Below are 12753 nucleotides of genomic sequence, written 5' to 3' on the forward strand. Positions count from 1 at the left end.
CAATTTTATATCATAGTTAAATTAGATCTTTTGAGTGAACTTGTCGAAGTCATGAGGCAAAACTCCTTATAGAGGTTTTGATGGCATCAAATGACTTTAATTCACAAAAAAGCCTGGTGTGGAGGAAGCAATACTGATCCCCAACAACATCTCAGGGTTGAACCTTTGACTCAACCCTTGTGATCCCAACAACGTCTCAGGGTTGAACCTTTGACTCAACCCTTGTGATCCCCAATAACGCCTCAGGGTTGAACCTTTGACTCAGCCCTTGTGATCCCCAACAACGCCTCAGGGTTGAACCTTTGACTCAACCCTTGTGATCCCCAATAACACCTCAGGGTTGAACCTTTGACTCAACCCTTGTGATCCCCAATAACACCTCAGGGTTGAACCTTTGACTCAACCCTTGTGATCCCCAACAACATCTCAGGGTTCAACCTTTGACTCAACCCTTGTGATCCCCAACAATGTCTCAGGGTTCAACCTTTGACTCAACCATTGTGATCCCAACAACGTCTCAGGGTTGAACCTTTGACTCAACCCTTGTGATCCCAACAACGTCTCAGGGTTGAACCTTTGACTCAACCCTTGTGATCCCCAATAACGCCTCAGGGTTGAACCTTTGACTCAACCCTTGTGATCCCCAATAACACCTCAGGGTTGAACCTTTGACTCAACCCTTGTGATCCCCAACAACATCTCAGGGTTGAACCTTTGACTCAACCCTTGTGATCCCCAATAACGCCTCAGGGTTGAACCTTTGACTCAACCCTTGTGATCCCAACAACGTCTCAGGGTTGAACCTTTGACTCAACCCTTGTGATCCCCAATAACGCCTCAGGGTTGAACCTTTGACTCAGCCCTTGTGATCCCCAACAACGCCTCAGGGTTGAACCTTTGACTCAACCCTTGTGATCCCCAATAACACCTCAGGGTTGAACCTTTGACTCAACCCTTGTGATCCCCAATAACACCTCAGGGTTGAACCTTTGACTCAACCCTTGTGATCCCCAACAACATCTCAGGGTTCAACCTTTGACTCAACCCTTGTGATCCCCAACAATGTCTCAGGGTTCAACCTTTGACTCAACCATTGTGATCCCAACAACGTCTCAGGGTTGAACCTTTGACTCAACCCTTGTGATCCCAACAACGTCTCAGGGTTGAATCTTTGACTCAACCCTTGTGATCCCCAATAACGCCTCAGGGTTGAACCTTTGACTCAACCCTTGCGATCCCCAATAACACCTCAGGGTTGAACCTTTGACTCAACCCTTGTGATCCCCAACAACATCTCAGGGTTGAACCTTTGACTCAACCCTTGTGATCCCCAACACCGTCTCAGGGTTGAACCTTTGACTCAACCCTTGTGATCCCAACAACGTCTCAGGGTTCAACCTTTGACTCAACCCTTGTGATCCCCAATAACGCCTCAGGGTTGAACCTTTGACTCAACCCTTGTGATCCCCAATAACACCTCAGGGTTGAACCTTTGACTCAACCCTTGTGATCCCCAACAACGTCTCAGGGTTGAACCTTTGACTCAACCCTTGTGATGCCCAACAACGTCTCAGGGTTGAACCTTTGACTCAACACTTGTGATCCCCAACAACGTCTCAGAGTTGAACCTTTGACTCAACCCTTGTGATCCCCAACAACGTCTCAGGGTTGAACCTTTGACTCAACCCTTGTGATCCCCAACAACGTCTCAGGGTTGAACCTTCGACTCAACACTTGTGATCCCCAACAACGTCTCAGGGTTGAACCTTTGACTCAACCCTTGTGATCCCCAACAACGTCTCAGGGTTGAACCTTTGACTCAACCCTTCTGATCCCCAACAACGTCTCAGGGTTGAACCTTTGACTCAACCCTTGTGATCCCTAACAACACCTCAGAGTTGAACCGTTGACTCAACCGTTCTGATTTCTGGGCCACTTGCAGCATCTTAAACTATACCTTAACTACACCCTGGTTGACTACTAGCCACCTCCACTCCCACTTTGCCCCTCCTCATCGCCCTATACATGATACTGATCCCTGCTACATGCAGCACTCTCTGGGTTGGTTCATGCTACATATAACCCAATGCATAGGATGACAATTCCTACACTGGGTGAGCTGTTTGCTTCGAGACTTTCCTTAAAACATTACCCGCGACGGGTGAGAATGTCACAGGTTCCCTAGAATGCTCTTTCTGGAAAGTGAACTCATGATCAAATATTAGAGTCACCTAGTTGGACAACAACCATTACTGTAATGTAGCATGTCGGCTTTGTAAACACGTGGCGAGCAATGGCTACGCCTATATTTTGTGGTAACTGCCACGGCATGAATATACATATCATTGAAAATGAACTTGAGTTTTTGTTGTGTTTTTTTTAACCGCAAAATGTCGTATATAAGCGTGAGAAATGTAACAGAATGTTTCAGATGCTGAAATGTGCTGAGAAGAAAGGGGGATGAGGGCGGAGCTTTTCTGAATTGTTGTGAGAGAAAAAAACATAGTATTTCTGGAAGCTCAAAGCAGTATTGGAGGAAAGGAAGCCCAGAAGGTTGAAAAGAGGGGCCATTGACGATAGAGTCAAAAAGTCAGGCTGCCCAACAAATAAGGGAAAACGGGGCAGTTTAAATTGTTAATTGTGCAGGTGTGGAATTAGGCCCTTTTTCTGGGGACCTGCAACAACAGAGAACAAACAGTGTCCTTAATTAAACAGGAAGAAATAGTGAAGCAAATTGATGACTCACCAAACAGCTCAGCTTTCAAATGATGACAAGCAGTTGGAGAGGCTTGTCGTTTGGTTTATCATTCCTAAAATTGGGAGCATTTATGAGGCAGAGACGGTACAGTGAGACAGGCGTGTCACAAGGAAGTTTGATGAGCCAGCATCTGTGGCAGATGTCTGACTTTGTCTGCTAAGGTAATGCTTAAAGTTTCCCTTTCATTAGAGAAAGGCACCATCCTGTGTCTTTGCTTGTGATTATTGACTCAAAGAAGCGAAGGTAGCTCTGTAAAAATGTATCTTATCATAGACTCGGCTTGACTCCTAATTCCGAAAGGAGATCCCTTGATAAAATAATGGCAGGTAGAGCTAAGGGGAGAAAGGGAGGTTGATAAGACCTGGAGAAGCTGAATTACATTTCATTACTGCATGCAAAATATCTCAAATCTTCCAAATAAATTAGCTGAAACGCAAACGCAGAGACAGTATTTTGATTTGAAGTGGGGTCTTCGGGATTGCATGAAACAAGTCCTCTCACTGTCACCTGTAGTCCCAAGGAGACCGGAGGTTCGCAAGTTCGAGTCCCACCAGAAGAGTCACCGTATACATTTATCACAAAAATGACAGCATACTGAACAATCTATTCTGATTTATTAGTCTTATTGTTATTTTTTTTAATGATCATTTCATTGAACAGTTGCTCAGTATACATCAATGTTTACAGAATTTAAAGCACTTATAGCGAGTCAGTATGGAGAGGTTCAAACCACAACAATAGTTTCAGACAATGATTGTATCCTCAGATATGCCACATATACATATTCATAGGGACAGTGTACTATAAAGAACAGTCCAAGTAAGCACTACCCTTTTCCCACCCTCCTGCATAACCCCTGGCCTTCTTCAGGACTCTCTATATTGGATCCAGTTACCCCATATTTTCTCATACTCACGAGGGCAGCCCGTATTAGTCTTATTTAGGCAAGATGCACGCTCTTTGAGTGATTCTGGTTTTTAGCGGGTGTCCCAGAAGCTCAAGTTAAGCCTCTCCCCACCCCTCTTTGGCTAATGTGGGTGAAGCAGGGCCAAACTTTGTCTTCATTTACTTTATCTATTGAGGTGATACAAACATTCCTGTGACTGGCCAAGTAAGAGTTTTCTTTCAGAAGAACCCATGAATCACTTAAAGCCACTGGAGCAGGAACTCTTGGCCAATGGACAAAAAGGTTCCGGAGAATACCCTTCCATTCTCGCCGTTGAGGTCACTGCGGATCCTGCTCATTCTTTGTTTCAAACCTTCTCAGGCATCAGAAGGAGACTGGTTCTTCTCGACTGGAGAAACTGAATGCGATGCATTATTGGGGCATGCTTTATTGTCTTGCGGACGATTTGCCCAATGGAAGACCCATGCTATGTACAAACAAGAAGAACAGATATGAGAAATTAAGGTAAAAGAATCCTAGCCAGTGCTAGGAAACTGTATTATCCTTTAAATGGGCACTTCCTAGCATGTCACGCACAGCAGTAAACACAAAAGAGGACCCTTCACAGGTTAATGGGAAGGACAGCTAATAGAGCAATTTGAGATGGAACAAATACTGATTCAAACTTGTTAGATAGGGTTGTATTGTTTACAAACAAGCCTGACCATACAAAAACTCAGCCTGGGTCCTGAATATTGAATAGGGAATATCAATATACCGTAGCCTAACTATATGTATATTTACCATGACGATATACATAAATCTTCAAGTTACGTTGATGTAGGGTTAAGAATAGTAACTCTGTTTTACACTCTAGCACTTACCGTTTGACGTTTTTGCCCTCGACATTTTGGCTACGATATTAAGGTATAACAATATTTATTCTCTACTCGATATTTCAGACTACAGCGGAAAAATATCTACTTCCTGACTCTTTTGAATTAAATATTAATTAATGTAATACAGAAAATTAATGAAAGAGAAACCCATTCTAAACCAATCTTCCATCCCTAACAACAATCTACCCTTATTGCCCTGTTGCACCTGAACACCACATACCTGTTGTTTTTTGGAATTAAAAGCCCTACCGTTCTGGGTCTCACTGTCCATATTCCAGGCCCACAACCCCACCTTTTCCCACAGGCCTTATGTCTGTTCCATCACTACAGTCTTACTGGCCCTATGAATAGGCTCCTGTAGGACGGTAGTTAATTAATACCATTGTCTTGTAATTAGCCAAGATATTCGTCTCCAAACAAAGCCCTGGTAATGCTCCCAGATTACCTTCCATAAATGCAACAACTCTTTGGGTGTCATATGACCCCTCTCCCAAATGTTGTACTTGCAATGCACAATAGTACAGCACTGCACAGCTTCCTTCAGGCTTTTCTGCTGGGGCTGCTAGGGCCACACCTGAAACTAAAGATCAATATAGACCCTCATTGGCATCTTAAATCTGCAAGAGGAGCTAGGAACAGTTTATTGCATACTCCCTCCCTCCCCTCCCTCACTCACACCACACTCCAAGGAGCCAATTAGTTTCAAGTAAGAGCTTGACTGGGTAGGGACCATTTAGCAGTGTGTTTATATAGTTTGTCCAGCTTGATACACAGTACCCATTATCTACTTGGACACAGGAGGTGGATGAAAGAAAGGGGGAGTTAAATGGAAGAAGATTGTCACACCCCAGAAAAGACGACAGGGAGAGACAGCACAATACTTAACCATTCACACTTGTAAAAGGAAAAAAGCTGACTGCAATAGCAAGTGTGCCCGCTTTGATGAAGGTTCCTCTGCCATACCTGCGGGAGCTCTTCCCTGAGCCACTACAAGGATCTTCAAGAATGGCAGGCGGGTCCTTCCTTGGGTGGGCGGAAGCAGAGACATGTGCCAGGCAGGCAGCTGGTGGTTCGCCCTGCAAGGTCTAAATAGCCTCCTAAGTCCTGTACTGCTCAGCATCTATCTCTTACTCTTTATTCTGTGCTGTTATTACAATTAAGAACACTATTACTCAGTTCCCACCTCAGTGTTGCTCAGTAAAGTTTGTTTTATTAATTATAAGCCCCCCTAATTCCTCTATTGCTGAACGTATGCCTCAAAATTGCTATCTCTTTCTTTTGTGTTATTGCAGTCTAACTTCAGTATTAAACACACAAAAGGTGATGGGAGGAATGCTTGCAATTTGTATAGCCACTGGCAATCGCTTGGCGTCTCCTCCCAACCCATTGTTTTTTTTTACCACATCAGCTCCGTTTGGAGCCACATATGCAAATCAGCCTTGACCCTGCTCCTCATGGGATAAGTCCAGGCTTAACTGCCAGGCCAGGTCTTCACTGAACCGAAACATAAGCAACCTAGGACCCGAATCGTCCTGATAAGGCCCATCAGCCAGGTAGCTCAGTTCCAATGGCAAAGTGAGCACGGGACCCATGTCTGGGCATACACTTGCCACTTAAGACAATACATCAAACACACAAAAGGTGATGAAAGGAATGTTCGCAATTTGTCTAACTACAGGCAATCGCTCTGGGTCGCATCCCAACCCATTGTTCTTTGGCTCATCATGCCACCTCAGTATGGACCCTGTCTATGAAAATCAGCCATGACCCTGCTCCTCTTGGGAGCAGCCCAGACAAAACTGCCAAGCCACGTCCTCACTGAACAGGAACACTAACAATCTAGGACCGGTTTCTGTCTGATAAGGGCTCATCAGCCAGGCATAGCTTGAATCCAGTGGCAAAGTGAGCAAGGGACCCACGTCTGGGCATATCCTTCCCACTTAAGGCGGTACATCAAACACACAAAAGGTCATGTAACGCCATAAGTGGTCATGGGTATGCCTAGATATGGGTCCCATGCTCCCGCTGCCACTGGAGCCAAGCTACGCCTGACTAAGGAGCCTCAATCAGGGTTGCTTCTGCTCTGCATCAGAGAGGACCTGGCTGGGCAGATCGGGCTGGACTGTTCTTGTTTGACCAGGGCGATGACTGATTTGCATATAGCAGGGTCTAATCTGAGGTGACATGGTGGGCAAAAGAATGATGGGTTGGAATGCTACCCTGAGCGATTGCTGGTAGCAAGACTTACTGCAAGCATTCTCCCATCTCCTTTTGTGTGTTTGATGTAACTCCAGTATTACTCAGAGTGCCACATCGGTACTGCTCTGTGCAGTTGCAGAATTAATACAGTCCAAGGGATACATTGTTTATGATCTAACTCTATTTTACTCAGTGTGACTCAAGTGTAATGTTATGTTATGCTACAGTGAGTTTATATGGCACAACATTTAATGTTTTTAGCTGCCCCTTAACTCTGCTGGGCTTTTAACCCGGGAGATGGTATGGATCACCCGATCCTATCTATGTGGGCTTAGGTCATGTGACCATGAGCCCCTCTCTCTGTGTTAAATTCCATAATCTACCTGAGTTGTTTGGATCTGTTCTGTGAGCAATTGTAACTATTATTCTTAGGTATGTTTCTTGCTCTGATCATCTGAGGTTCTGATGGTATTGATGCATTTCCCCCCTTGTACTCTGCCTCAGAACCTCTCATGGCTAGCTTCTGGTTGTGGGTTTTCCCTATAGATGTGTCCACAAGGAGGATGGCCATGGAACCATTTGCCATCCCCATCATTAGATGCATGGTGGTATGACGTGTAGTCATGTTTTATTTTTGTGTTAGTGTATTTGCTTTCGTGGTGATAGTCTCACTATTGATGTGTAGGGATGAGGTTGGGTGCACACATCTTTCTTTGAGGTCTGTACGCAAAGGTTCCCACTCTTGGTCCACCTTGCACAGTTGTGGTCCGCCTTGCACAATTGTGGTCCACCTTGCTGAGCTGTGCTTTCTAGCCCACCCTGCATAATACTGTGAGTGGTTCTCTATGGTTATGTTCAGTGTATTTTCGGCGCTATTGCAGCTGGACTCCCGTATTGTTTAGTGTGTCGGCAATGTAATTTAACTCTACTACTGGTTAAACTCAAGTTTGTTTAAAGTGTCTGCCGTGTCATAACAGTTGAATACCCTTGTTTCTGAGTGCATCTGTAATGTTATGACAGCGCAACTTCGGTATTGCAGTGCGTCTGGAGACTTACTGTTGTCTACTTCCAGTATGCTATCTGTGTCTGCACTGTTTACAGTACCTATGAGTATCTAAACCCAGTGTTAAGCAGTAGATCTGCAGTCCAGTGGGGTCTTAATTTCAGCATTACTCTGTATTGGTCCATGTTGCTCCAAGCATTTGCACTGTTGTTACAGTCTACCACCAGTATCCCCCACTATGTTTGGAGTGTTATAATTCTAATCATATTTCACTCCAAGTCTTCAGTGTTGTTCAGTTTGTCTGCATTTTGATTACAGTCAGTATTGCTCAAGATTTAGCTCCAGTCTGTTCAGTTTTATTGCACTTTAGTACTGTTCAGTATCTAACTCTTTTACATTGTTTACATTGTTACCACAGTCTAAGGAACATTTGCTCAATCTGCCTGTGGTATTATTATACCACACAGTTGAATAGTATAAGAATTTGGGGTATTAATTGAAGAGTATTAGTATCCACCTCGAGTAATAATCACAATCCTTGTCAGGGTCAACCACTAAAATGACTAAATAAACCTGAACTCAACTCCCTGGTAGCTATGGCACAGGGAAGACAGGCTCAACTAAGAGGAAATGTGTATAGTTTTTATGCAGTATCAAAACAGTAATAAAGTCAAAATGTAAAACAATAAATACCCCAAACTGAATTAGAAAAATACTGCAAAATGTAAAAAACAAAAAGACAAAAATCCAATAAAGGTACCCAGAGATATGATGTTTTAAAGTTGTAAGGAGAAATAGCGCCAAGAGGCACCAAGTTCCAATGGAGTGCGGGTGAGATACTCTTACCAGGTTTGCCTTAGTTAAAGATTTTACCTTCTAACTTCAGTCCTTCATGCTCCAATCCACCACAGGAGAACCCTTCTAAAGCCCCACTAAAAACTTCAAGGGAGGCACTTAGAGACTCACAGGATGGTAGGCAGAGGCCAACAGGAAAGTGGAGTCCAGGTTGAGTTGCCACAGGTCAACTGGGCAATTGCAGGACAAAGCCTCTTGTAGCTTGTTGCTTCCATCTAGCTTGGTTAGTCTTATGACCCTTGGAGTCCACTTCTTTTACATGGGAACAAGAGGGAGAGCAATTCCAGTCTTCAGGGCTCTTCTCAGGTCACATATAGCAAGTCCAGTCCTTTTTGGTTCTTCCACTGGGCCAGAAAGTGTTCTGTAGTAAGTGCCTGGAGATGCCACATTTATGCCTGGCAGGAACTAGTGGGCAGGAAAGACCCCTGAGAATGCCCTAAGCAATGGAGTAAGTGTTCCCGGTACTAACACTACCCACTTTTGGCATTTTCAAGATACTGGCTGTCTCTGGCTACACTATCTTTTTTTTTCTCCAAATATCTTTATTTGCATTTTGTCAAACATAGGTTACAATTGGAAGTAGAGAGGGAAAGAGGAGGTAAGAGATGGGGGGTAAAGGGGGAACGGGGCGGGGGAAAAGAGAGCCTGGGTGAGATAGGGAACAAATAGCCATTACAAGTGCAATAAAGGTTTCGGCATGTACTGTTGGAATATTCGCAAACTGTGAATAATATTAGTCTATATCACAGGTAACTGACCATAGATTGTGTTCGTTTTGCATTACATCCGAGTTATTTATCAGAAGGATCGCACTTTTGTGTCCAATCGGATATAAGAAAAATATTCATCCTTTCTCTGCTTTTCACATAAATGTCTGTACCTGATTATTCAATGTGGAATAAAAAGTTGAAGCAAAATCAGATACAATTTATAATCCAATAATCAAACATAAAAACAAATTAAGAAAACCATTGTCAAATGTTACTATCTCTGGTTTTTCTATACTTGATTTCTGGGGGTTGGGGGTATGTGTGAGGAGTGTAATATGGTAATCCTAGTGTCCTCCCACACCTAAAACCGAATTGCAGTTTGAGACAGCCCCTTACCCCCAAGAAACCCAGAGACAGAAGTCTAGTAGGATATAGCAACGCTTGTCAGGAACCTGACAGTGAGTGCACAAGAAGGGTGCAGGCCTGGGTGTTAACTACATCTGCTTGTGACAGGGTATTCCTCTTTGAAGTTAATCTTGTTCCTGGGCCTAGCCCGCAAGCCATCCTGTCAAGGGCATAAGAACACCTCCCCAAATCCAAACCCTTTTGCCCCTGTCCTAGGCGCAAGTTGAAACCTCATTCACACCTATTTCACTGCTAATTACTGGCTGGCAGAGGTGGGAGAACAATGTACGGAGTAGTTGCCAGTGACTTTAGACAAGGAAAAGGTAACTTTCTAAAAGTAGATTTTCCTTAATAGTTATACAAAATTAGATTTTACTATTAAATTGGAATTTGAAAAACTATAAAACGATTCCTTAAATGATTTTTCTAGCTACTTCCACACAAAAATAAGCAATATTAGTTGTATTAATGTAAACCAGTGTTTTCCTATGGAGCAGCTCGCCTTGCTACAGGGAAATACCTTTTGGTCTTTTCCACCGTAAAGGCATGTGAAAGAGTAAACCTTTACAAGTCCCACTTTATAAAAGATGTTGATTTTAACAGGGTGAAATTGCACTTAAAACTGCAGAGCCATGCAAGAATTATAGACCTGGAGACAGGTTTGCTGGGTCACTACAGATAGTGACATATGCAAGTTGAATAGGCCAATCGGATGTATACCTATTTCAACATGCTGAAAGAGGGAGCACAAGCACATTACTGCTGGCTAGCAGCACTAAAGTGTGCAGAGTTCTATGGGCAACAAAAATAGGCTTCAGCTAAAAGGCAAAAAAAATCAGAGTGGCCTTCAGAAAGGGCAAATTTGCAACAAACACCAATATAAATAAATTGGTCTTCAATATTACATAATAGGCCCTTTAGTGCTCAAGGTCTTACTCTGGTATAATCCATTCTGTCTGCGGTTTTATTTTAGTCTAACATCTCTATTGTATTCATTTGGTCCTCAGTTTTATTAAGCCAGTTTGGCCCAGTGTTTAGCTTTTCTTTATTCATTGTGGCTGCAGTGTTTCACAATCAAAGGTCAGTACTGCCCAGTGTCTACCACCAGTGTCTAACTCCATTATTGCCCACTCTATCTGCAGGGTTGTTGCAGCCTGATACTGGTGATACTTACTACGTGATTCCACCTACAGTAATATGCAGTGTAGTTGCAGTGTTAGCACGGTCCATGCTGTGTACAAATAAATGATTACCTCGGGTACTCTTCAGAGTTAAATTACGCTTGCTCAGCATGTTTACGGTGCTATTACTGTCTAACTCATGCATTTGTAAATATTTAATTGCAGTTTTCTCAGTATGTTTGCACTACTGTTCCAAGTCAACGCCATTATTAACCTGGGCGCCAGCAGGGTCATTGCAGTCTACTCCCAGCACTGCTCAGTGTGCTTGTGGTGTTGTTACAGTCCATCATCAATGTCAATCACAGTTTCTGCAGTGCTATTAACTCCAAAAATGCCCAGTGTACCATACTGCCAAAAACTCTGGAGGTTGCCAACTGAGCGGACTAGGCACCAATGGTTGAGTACAGATGGCAAGGTGTAGAGGGTACCACGCCAGGTTGTCAAAAGATCACTAGAGGCGCCTCCGGAAAGTGATCATGGGTTTTTGACTGGTATACACCTGGGTAATGAGGACAAAAAAACAAAAACAAAAAAGAAGAAGAGCTAAAAAAATTTCTTACTCCAGTGTTGCTCGGTGTCTAACTCAAGTGTTGCTCACTGGCTCAGCATTGTTCTTTTATTTCTTTTTTAATTCAGCAGTGCCCATTGTCTACATCCAGTTCCTCTTTTTTAATGAGCCAATTTGTCAGCAGTATAATTGTGCACCATTTCCAGATTAATGAGACTCAAGTATTGGTGGCTGATTTAATAGAAATCCCTTTACTTCACTGAGAGGCCACCAACATGAGCTCAGCAAGACAAAAAGCAGTGCTTAATTTGTAAAACATTAAGTGCCAGGGCCCTCATCAGCAGGCCACTGCAGCCTACACCACCCATTGCCCCTGCCACCTCTGCCTATGACACTACTAAACCATTTTCTAACCATCACTCTCCTACAAGTGTGACAATTCAAACTATTACAGGCCCCCAAAGCTATGAGATTAGTGTGGGCGACAGGTAATCATGTGGCAGACTGTCATAAGTGCCGGTGCTGTCAATTAAGTGCCGGTGCCGAGCACCGGAAACCACCGGCTCAAATTAAGCACTGACCAAAAGTCAAGTTTAATCATAGCAAGGGTTGTAAAGATCACAATTGTGTGTTATCCTGCCCTAGCATGTAGATGCAAGGCCTGGCTTAACTTGTTAAGCACCCTGCTTTGTGGCTAGAGACCAACTTGCGTACCCACACTTAGTAATATCAACAATCACACTTTCAAATGAAATCAAAATTTAAAATCTTTAAGTTCATGGCAATTATCTTATATTTTTAATATGTTCATCCGATCTGTACTGTTTCATTATTTTATGAGTTGGTAATAGGGCTATGAAAATATATTACTTTTCTCATACAAACATTTTGCTAATAGGTTTCATCAAGCAGTTGCCATGATTGCCTGGAATGCTGTTCCCTCTACGCTGCAAGCCTTTGCACAAATGCCATTGGGTTTTGGCCTTTTTTATTTGCTTTGATGTCTGATACCTTGATCACGAGTGCCCCACAAACAACAGTTTGTGCAGAGATTGCAATTCCAAGTGGTGTAAGCTTTACCACACCCGGCAATTACCAGGTGTGATAAAATCTGCAACCACCAGATTAGGTTTTGGCAGGTTAAACCTTCTGGAATTTAACAAGGGAAAAAGGCCTGGCAATGAATTGGGCATATTGATTTTGATGCAGAAAGCACCAACATTTGTATGCTATACTCATTTTTCTAGAAAACTCAGAATGGTCACTATGGGGTCTATTATAAAGGCGGGCGGATCGCCACCGCCCGTATGGTGGTGGCGATCTGCCCACCATTATTCACTGCCCGCCTC

At 43.4% G+C, this 12753-nt stretch overlaps 1 protein-coding gene across 1 annotated transcript in view; it reads left to right on the forward strand.

Annotated features, from left to right (window-relative positions):
- SLC5A10 (solute carrier family 5 member 10) overlaps positions 1-12753 on the forward strand; it is a 681053-nt gene that overhangs the window by 473599 nt on the left and 194701 nt on the right. The window lies entirely within an intron of this gene.

This window comes from Triturus cristatus, chromosome 10 (genome assembly GCF_964204655.1).
Source record: "Triturus cristatus chromosome 10, aTriCri1.1, whole genome shotgun sequence".
NCBI lineage: Eukaryota > Metazoa > Chordata > Amphibia > Caudata > Salamandridae > Triturus > Triturus cristatus.